The sequence below is a fragment of the Stegastes partitus genome, unplaced genomic scaffold (assembly GCF_000690725.1).
Source record: "Stegastes partitus isolate 25-593 unplaced genomic scaffold, Stegastes_partitus-1.0.2 Scaffold235, whole genome shotgun sequence".
NCBI lineage: Eukaryota > Metazoa > Chordata > Actinopteri > Pomacentridae > Stegastes > Stegastes partitus.
The window spans coordinates 482,690-489,990 of NW_007577966.1; the positions used below are offsets into that span (position 1 = coordinate 482,690).

At 43.1% G+C, this 7,301-nt stretch overlaps 1 protein-coding gene across 2 annotated transcripts in view; it reads right to left on the bottom strand.

Annotated features, from left to right (window-relative positions):
* Positions 1-4,678, bottom strand: part of ndst2a (N-deacetylase/N-sulfotransferase (heparan glucosaminyl) 2a) — a 34,408-nt gene extending 29,730 nt beyond the window's left edge. For both annotated transcript variants that reach the window (XM_008281518.1, XM_008281517.1), the window contains exon 1: positions 4,337-4,678. The gene's annotated coding sequence lies outside the window, so the exon portion shown is untranslated. The remainder of the gene's footprint in view (positions 1-4,336) is intronic.
* Positions 4,679-7,301: the final 2,623 nt, after the last annotated feature.

The following is a 7,301-nucleotide window of genomic DNA, read 5'->3' on the forward strand; positions in this document are numbered from 1 at the left end:
CTGGACTCCCTGGTGACAGTGGCAGAGAGGAGGACACTGAACAAACTGCTGGCCATCATGGACGATGCCAGCCACCCTCTGCACACTGTCATCATCGCCCAGAGGAGCCAGTTCAGCGACAGGCTGCTCCTCCCCAGGTGCAAGACCAACAGGACCAAAAACTCCTTTGTTCTCCGAGCCATCAAACTGTTCCAACTCTGAGCTCGGGGGGAGAGGGAGGAGCAGCAAGTGGGGAGAGGTGGGGAGCGAGGGGTGAGGAGTGAGGACATTGGGGTGAGATAGAGCATCATGCTCTATCACCAGACTGTGTGCAATATTTAGGCACTTTGGCAAATTTTGTTACTGTATCCAGAGTAATTATTATTATTGTTACTATTGTTGTTGTTACTGTTGTTGCTGATGTTGTGTTGGTGTTGTTGTTGTTTTTCTAGTACAACAATTTCCCTGAGGTTTGCTCCAAAGGGAACAATAAAGTTCTATTCTATTCTATTCTATTTGTTTATGCAACTGAACTTCTGAAAGCATCTGAAATTGCACTGAAGTAAAACTAGCTAACATTCTATTGAACATTTTTGAATATCAATTCAGGAGATGTCTATTGATTTATAGAAGTTGATGTAATAGTCAAAACCACAATCTTCCTAGGTCAGACTTAGTAACATTAAACATTTTTGTCGCTTTCAACATGGCACAATTCTGAATTGCATGTCATTGCATTAACAGATAGGAACATACAAGACCATAATTACTTTGAGTCCTAGTCCAAGTCCCACTGTGTGCCTCAGACAGCTGAGGTGTCACACATTTGATCAACTGTTTAATCATTGGCACATAGCAGATTTAGCTTTAGTCTTTTGTTTAGTGGTGCATTATAATGCAATATGAATTAGCTGAAGTACAATCTTCCGTGGATGACAAACATGTCATGTGCAAGTACAGTGGATAATGACTAGAGGAAGGATATTCTTATGGTAATGTAAAGCCTAGTTTGACAAACTCTTGTCCTTTACAGGAAGTAGAGGTGGAGTTCACTTGAAGTGAAAGTGAATAACTACTAAATGATAGTACACAGTGGAAACAATAGTACAAAACTATTTATTCACATGTATTTATATGTACTTAATTGCACATTAAAAATATTGGCACAAAGAAAAACTGCATCCGTCACTGAATTATTAGTAACAAAAAGGAACAGTATATATCATATATGTTGTAGGGATAGAAATTTCTAACAAGTCTCTTAGCTAATAAGTAGCAGCCTTATCAAACAACACTCGGTTAACTGACAATATGAAATAAACTCAAAAGCCATCATTCTGCGTCCTGACATATCTGCCTTGAATGCAGCTTGCGTGCAACATGGTCGCTCCAATGGCAAAGCAATCAGCCACCAGGCCACATTGACACTGTCTTAGTGGACTTCAGCTCAGCCACAACAGGAGAGCTCTGACCTGTTGGCATTAAGCATCACAGGAGATTCTCATGATGGCACTTTACTAACTAAACTCCAGCAATGCTCTCTGCCTGTCATTACTACCAATAGCTCTAGTGAGCACCTCCTTGGGTCGCTGCAGTGTTAAAAAGTGAATTTACAATACATTGTCTAAAATGCATGTCCTTTATCTTCTGCCTTACTGGCAATATATTTTTAATGATGCATTATTAGCGCCAATAATTGACTGGCCGATAATCACTAACATTCTTAATATGTAGTTTATTTACACAATAACTTTACAGTAAAAAAAAAAAAAACTGGGCAAGCAAAACTAAGTCTGGAAAATTTGTGCTGAAGTTGCTTTAATTATATTACATCCTTTTTGTACTTAGATCAAAATTAATTCTAAGGATAAAAAAAAACTCCAAGTGCTGCCTTGCTTTGCCCCTGAGACTATAACTACCTGTGAAAAAATGAACTTTGATAAAGGAATTTAAGAATGCCCCACACTGCACAGCTGCTGTTCCTTTGTTCTGACCAGCCCCAAAGAAGCATTAACATCAGCCAGTGGACAGACACCAGCTCGCTGAAAATGGAAAGGAAATTACTTATGCTTGACACAACGACTGTGTGTACATTTAGGAAATAAAGTTACTTTGAGAACCCTGGTTTAAGTAGAAATCAGTTTACACACCTAAATGCACTACTGTAGTCTTCTTACTCAAGAAGTCAAGTAGAGTGCCAATGATCATGACCAGTCAGTCACAAGAAAAAAACAGAATAAAATAAAATAGAATTCCTTTTATTGTCATTGCACAGTGTGCAACAAAATTGATCAATAATCCTGTCAGTACATTATAAATAAATACAAGGTGCATAACTTAGGGCAGGGGTTCTCAACTGGTCTCACCCAGTGAGTGGGGGGGTGTATCTTCTAGCTCTGAGGCGACAGTGCTAACCACTAAGTCACCGTGCAGCCCCAAAAGCTGAAACATCCATCCATCCATTATCTATACACCGCTTCATCCTCACTAGAGTCGCAGGGGGCTGACTAAGGGCGAAGGCAGGGGACACCCTGGACAGGTCGCCTGTCTATCGCAGGGCTACACTTAAGAGACAGACAACCAAGCACACTCACATTCACACCTACGGACAATTTAGAATCACCAGTTAACCTCAACATGTTTTTGGACTGTGTGGGAGGAAGCCGGAGAACCCAGAGAGAACACACATTGCACGGGGAGAACATGCAAACTCCACGCAGAAAGATCCCGGTGCCCCCACTCGGGCGTGGACCGGTGACCTTCTTGCTGCGAGGCAACAGTGTTACCAACTGTACCACCTTGCAGCCCTAAGCTGAAACATGCACATCCCAAATCCACAAAACCAAATGCAGTGGGTGGATAGCAAGTAGTATGATGTACATTGCTGCCTGACTGTCATACAAGAGATGGTAAGACAAGGGTCTACTGAAAGTGTTTTCAACCCACAAAATACCTATTAATTGGACAGCTGCCACAGCTTTATGCTGGGTTATCAATGTCACTCTCCCCCATGTGTATGCCTTCACTTCATTTCTTCCATCTCTGGTCAGTTTAATGACTCTTAAAGGTTTCCATGCTAAATAAATACACCAGTTACCAAAGCTAGGCATCTGACCTGAATTGAACCCTGGTTGTCAGGGAGGTTTGGCTGAAAAAAACAACTTAGAAACAACTGAGAAAAGTCCTTATGATCATGGCGGGCAGCATCAAGAACCTGGCATAGCTTACAGCATTTTATATTTCCGCTACTTGTGCTAAGGTATGAATGCGGAGGATACTGAACATATGGGGGAAAATAAATAAAAAATTCATAAAATCTATGGCATTATTAATTGCTGTAATTACTTGTGATATAATAGAGTTGTTTAGGTAATATAACTGCAACTTGAGTAAATCACCAAACATCATCTGGCCTGGAAAGGACAATATGACATGTTCGGGGTATCGTTAGTGTGGTCCGGTCCGGTCCAGAAAACACCCGTTTCCGGGTCACATTCAGAAAGACACTTCGCCTTCATTTCACAATAATTCGCAGACAAACAACTCAAAAGGCTAGTTTCATTCGCTGCTAGGATTCTTCATTAAACAGCTTGGAGTCACAGCAGCCACACAAGCGAGGTGGTGAGCTTTGAGACGAACATCTGCAATGCTACTTTCAGCAGAGCACCGGGGCACGGACCGTGGCAGGGCTCCGACCGTACCGGGGCACCGACCGTGGCAGGACACCGACCGTCGTCGTAGCAGCGACCAAAACATCCAACCTGGAGTCAGACGGCTCAACCAAACAGCTCCCGTTCTCAGCAAAATCACACGGCGAAACACAGCATCAGATACCAATACCATGACACATGTGCAGCTTCTCAATAAACGAAACAGAGGTAGGCACAATCAGCACATCTACGTCTCAGCATCAGACACGGTGAAGACATTTGGTGAAGGAGACATCAACAGGGGGAACTTTAAATCCACATCAACGTACGCCGTGAATTCCAGCTAACATGCTAACAGCTAGCACTGTAGACAGTCTCACTGGACCGTCGCTAATGTTAGCATGGCTAACGCCAGTTTTCAGTGTCTCTGGTTGTTAGTATCAGCTATGCCTAGGAACAAATCCGTGATCTGAAGCTTGTCCTCTTCGTATTTGATTCCCTCTATCATGTTGCCATTTTCGTGTGTTGTTCAGTCGGCGACAATGGTTCATAGTACAGACCCCTGTCCCGTAGCCACTGGGATAAACAGGGAGCTACAGCTAGCTGATTCGGCTACAGCTGCTACTTACAAGATTTCACAGACAAATGGACTCGCACTTTGAGACATCATCTCAAAATCTACACTGTATTCGTGATGTTGGACTCACCCGTATTTGTTCTCATCATGCAGCAACAGAGCAGTGGAGGATGGCATTAGGAGTTAAAAGTGAACTTCGGCGCGTCGCTCCTCAGTCAGCCATCTTGATTCTGCTGGAGCGCTGGGCTCAACCAAATGTGACATACCGGGGGACTGTTTCAAATGTAAACCCCCGAAATATTTGTCTGAGGTGTGTTTTCAGAGACCAAAGTCCAAATTAAGACAGCTTGTTCTCTGCTGTTGGGGACAGATAGAAGAAACGCCAGTCACAACGTTGTCACGTCCCGTCTCTAACCTAATGCCACTAATGGAAAACCCCTGAAGCCACAGCAACTACACTCAATTCTTTCAAAGCTCGCGTGTGTTTTGAAGCCAGATGTGCAGCGCAGAAAAGTTCACGTCTCTGAATGACTTCTGAGCAGAAACACACATTGATATAACAAATGCACCGGTGTTTCAAACAAGAATTCGTGTTATCTTTACATGAATTTATTATCATAAAACAGCTCCCTATCTGTTAACAATATATCTATGAGAACCGCTAAAATGCGGAAAGGAGCCAGTATCCAGTCCAGCCAACTGATGATCTCCCGTTCAGTGTTTCTTAAACGGTTTTTGAAAATTGTTGGTACAACTACATGGTTATTGTAAATTTGCGTGCAGTGCTGTTAACAGGCCAAAACAGAAATGAGATTTGAACCGATTGCAAACCCAATCAGAATTTCGCGCTCAAAACCTTTGCTACTCTTCAGTGGCTTATAAATACAAAATATAAACAGGAACTGCTTATATATTAAAAAAAATATTGTATTCTGAATAATACTAATAATATTAAATGTTATTTAACTTAACTCATTATGTTGTGAAATAGAGCTAAACTACAATCAGCCACGATTAAAATCCATAAAGATGGTCTCTGGTGTCAGTGTCTTTCTTTGTCTTTTTGCTGCTATTCACTGACCTCATCACAGTAGATGCTGTGTACATTTTAGGATGCCTGGGATCTTTCTGCGTGGAGTCTCCATGTTCTCCCTGTGCAGAGTGGGTTCTCGCTGGATTTTCCAGCTTCCTCCCACAGTCCAAAAACAGACTGAGGTTAACTGGTGATTCTAAACTGTCCATAGGTGTGAATGTGAGTGTGCTGGTTCTCTGTCTCTAAGTGTAGCCATGTGTTAGACTGGTTACCTGTCCAGGTGAACCTGCCTTCACCCTGAGTAAACTGGGATTGGCTCTGACCCCTTGCGACCCTAGTGAGGATTAAGGTGTATAGATCATGGATGGATAGTTATTTAATAGTTTTTGCATAGGAGGAAGACCTATACAACATAGATCCTAGGCTGGAATTGACCCAGCACTGCAATAGCAATAAACACAAAATGTTAGGCAGTGGTGAGTCACAATGCCAGCTGGAGCCATGCTGCCTTCTGGAGGGCTTACCAAAAGAACCTTGAGCAGCACAATTCAATTCAATTTTATTTGTATTGCACATATTTACAACAAGTCATCTCATAGCGCTTAACAAAGGCAGAAACACCCAACAATCCAAAACATTTGGATTCCCTGTAAGCTTCAGCAGTCCGCAAGCAGTCTGCAACAGTGGGAAGGAACCAAAAACCCCCGCAGGGGAAAAAAAACCTCCGACAGAACCAGGCTCAGGGAGGGACGGCCATTTGCCTCGACCAGTTGGGTGGATGTGGGATGAATAAACAAGTTATTAGAAGTTATTGTCCTATTGTTCCTCCATTTCAAATGGACCAATGAAATATTCCATTTCGTAGTTGGTGGAGGTAACAGGAGGCATCATGGTGGGGGCAACAGAATGCAGAAGGTGAGGCCAGCGGCTGTAGTTCAGGAGCTCCAGATCCAGAGACATCCACCAAGAGAACAGGCNTGTGCAACAAAATTGATCAATAATCCTGTCAGTACATTATAAATAAATACAAGGTGCATAACTTAGGGCAGGGGTTCTCAACTGGTCTCACCCAGGGACCCACATTATTCCATGGTCTTTAGTCGCGACCCAATTTTTTTTAGAATTCGATATTCAATATATTTTCCTGTGCAACATGCATTTCAGAGCATATAACCATGCATAGTAACTGGACCATGACAACTGCATGTACAAAACTGCACAAAACAAATAAGGGCACAAAACAACATATTTTCACTTCATTTTGAGCAAATTAATAAGAAACTAAGGAGGACCATGACAACTGCATGTACAAAAGTGAATAAAATAAATATCAAAACTACTTGAAAATAAAGTTTTGGCCTAATCAGGTCATTTGTTGAAGTAAATGAGACAGCTGGACACGTGCTCTACTCTTGATTAGAGTTTCAGAGTCTGGGGTGACAGTAGACAGAGCTGCTCTCAGATCATGCTCAGTGTCCAACCTGCTTCTCTGCTGTGACCTGAGCTGGACCAAGGTAGAGAAGCCACTGTCACACACAGGTTGTGCTGAATGGTAAGATTGTTTGGCGAGGGATGGATACTCAGCCATCACATCGCTGCACCACAGGTGGGAAAGGCTTCCCTCCCCAAATCTCTTATTTAGCGTCTGAACACATGACAGCTGCAGTACCTGATGCTCTCGTGCAGCCACATTTCGTTGTCAAACAGTTCTGCATACAGGGAGTTAGTCTCAGAGAGGAATGTGGCGATTTCTTATTTAAGTTCGTAAAAGCGTGACAACACCTTGCCCCTCGATAGCCAGCGGACCTCTGGGTGCACGTAGGCTCCAACGGGCTGGAAGTGGGGGGACGCAAAGGCAGCTTTTGGCTACTAAGAAAAGGCTACCAAAAGCTGAAACATCCATCCATCCATTATCTATACACCGCTTCATCCTCACTAGAGTCGCAGGGGGCTGGAGTCTATCCCAACTGACTAAGGGCGAAGGCAGGGGACACCCTGGACAGGTCGCCTGTCTATCGCAGGGCTACACTTAAGAGACAGACAACCAAGCACACTCACATTC